Here is a 2,799-nt window from a genome sequence, read left to right on the forward strand (position 1 = left end):
GAAGAAAGAAATGGAAGATAGCTGTTGGGTTAGGATGGGACTGTAGATAGACTGCAGTTTATTTCTTTGGTATCCTGGCCCTATGCAGCTCTCAGAGAGAACCTGACAAATTAACCTCTTCTTAAGAGATACCTACTTTTCTCTTATGCCAGGGTACAATTATTAACTATATTTTTGATACTAATTTTCTGTTCAAAAAGGAAAGTGTTAAGAAACAGAGTATGTTTTCAAATCAAACAACTATTTTTGCAAAAATGTCACACTAATTTTTTATGCATAGATATAAACTTTCTCCGTGTAATAAAGACTTATACCCCCTTAATATTTTGAAATTAAAAAAAAAAGAAATAAACTTTCCCAAATATGATCATTAGGAGGATTATTAAGAGGGTTCATGATTGACATTTATGCCAACATAAGTAAATACCTACAACTTTGGTTTAGAGACTGAACTGCTTATAAGTCTGCACATTAACATAATCCAAACCAGAAAAAATAACTTCAAGTCAGTTTAACAATTAATAAGCAATGATTGCACATCTATCACACACCAAGAGCAGTGATCTCTCTTTAATGCAGTTTTGGCTATGTTTCCCAGTATCTCCACAGTTCCCTATAGACTGTGAGACTCGGCCTAAATTTATACTTGTCTGCTTTTCCATGGTTCTCTCCCATCACTTGTCTTGCTTGTCATTTTAACCTTTGGTTTCTTGAACTTTGAGGTTACTGTTAAACCTTGAACTATTCTGTCCCTCTCTGCTTTTGCTAAATGTGTTGTTCTGCACGAAATACAGTATCATGAGCCAGGTACAGTGGCTCACCCCTGTAATCCTAGAACTCTGGAAGGCCAAGGAGGGTGGATTGCTTGAGCTCCCATGTTCAAGACCAGCCTGAGCAAAAGCAAGACCTTATCTGTGCATAAAAATAGAAAAACTGAGGCAAGAGGCTCGCTTGAGCCCAATAATTGGACGTGGCTATGAGCTATGAGGTCACAGCATTCTACCTAGGATAACAGCTTGAGACTCTGTCTCAAAAAATATACGTATAATATAATGAAAAGCAGAGTAGCATGGTAACTGTGAGACGACAAATAGCTTCATTATGACCTTGTAAGTGTCATGAAAGACTAAAGTGCAGAGAAGAAGCAAAGAAAGAGGTAAGAGTGGGGAAGGGAGACATTTACAAAGGAAGAAAAGTCGGGAAAATGGAAGATATAAGTCAGGAAGCAAGGGAATACTCTTGAAAAACTACATTTAAACCTAATATTAATAGATTTGCACCTTTAGCAAAAGCTTTATATAACATCAAGTTCCAGACTTGTATCTCCAGCCCAGAACTCTCCTCTAACTTTCAGGCTTTTTTTTTTTAAAGGTAAATTTATTTCAGGTTAATGTGAGGGTATAAACAACCAGGTCAAAATATTTAATTTTGGACTCAGCACATATAGCTCAAGTGGCTAGGGCACCAGCCACATACACCGGAGCTGGTGGGCTCAAATCCAGCCCAGACCCAGCAAACAACAATGACAACTACAAGCCAAAAAATAGCCAGGCATTGTGGCAGGAGCCTGTAATTCTAGCTACTTGGGAGGCTGAGGCAAGAGAATCACTTAAGCCCAAGAGTTTGAGGTTGCTGTGAGCAGTGAGGTCACAGCACTCTACCCAGGGCAATAGCTTGAGACTATGTCTCAAAAAAAAAAAAAAAAAATTGATTTTGTTAGATAGAGTCCCTCTTGTGGTTATGTCCCTCACACAAAAGGTATGCCAAACACCTCCACCTTGTGCCCATTCAGTGAGAGCACCCCATGAATTTCAGACGTTATCTGGCTGCCTATTCATCTTCTCTACTTGGATGACTAGATTGGCCCTTGGCAACGTAAAGGTCTTGTGCCTCAGCAAGAGCACTTTTGATGGCATACATGTGTTAAAGCCTGATGAGAGTCACTTCCAGAGCAAGTGGGAAGAAAAGAATTGGAGTCAGGTGGAAAAAGAGATATCTCCTTAAGGAAGGTGCAAAATATGTATTAAGCTAGATAGAGTTGAAACACATTCTTCTCAGTAAAGTAACATAAGAATGGAAAAGCAAAGTGGCGCCTGTGGCTCAAAAGGGTAGGGTGACGGCCCCATATGCTGGAGGTGACGGGTTCAAACCCATGCCTGGCCAAAAAAAAAGAATGGAAAAGCAGCTTAGTGCCCATAGCACAGTGGTTATGGCGCCAGCCAAATACCCTAAGGGTGACAGGTTCCAACCTGGCCCAGGCTAGCTAAACAAAAATAGCCGAGTGTTGTGGCAAGCGCCTGTAGTCCTAGCTACTTGGGAGGCTGAGGCAAAAGAATCACTCAAGCCCAAGAGTTTGAGGTTGCTGTGAGCTGTGTGACGCCACAGCACTATACCAAGGGTGACATTGTGAGACTCTATCTCAAAAAAAGAAAACAAAAAAGAATGGAAAGCAATTATTCAATGTACTCAACACTAATATGAGGCCAGCAGACAATCTAATTCACAGCCATATAGGGAAAAAAACTCATTTCAATTCAAGTTGTGGGTGGGGGAATGAGGGAGGGGGAGATAAGAGGGGACATAGAGGGTAATCCCACTGAATGGCCACAATGTAGGGGGTATGGCATACCTTTTGGGTGCAAGGATATAGCGACAAAAGGAACTCTATCTAACAAATACAAATATTGTGATTTAATTGGTTGTACTGAAATTAAAAAAACAAGGAAGGAGCGAAATAAAAAGAAATAGATGAGATGTATGTGGGAGTAAGACAAGTTTTTTTAAATGACAGAAAATCTA

The sequence above is a fragment of the Otolemur garnettii genome, unplaced genomic scaffold (genome assembly GCF_000181295.1).
Source record: "Otolemur garnettii isolate 467f Iridium unplaced genomic scaffold, OtoGar3 scaffold00179, whole genome shotgun sequence".
Classification (NCBI taxonomy): Eukaryota; Metazoa; Chordata; class Mammalia; order Primates; family Galagidae; genus Otolemur; species Otolemur garnettii.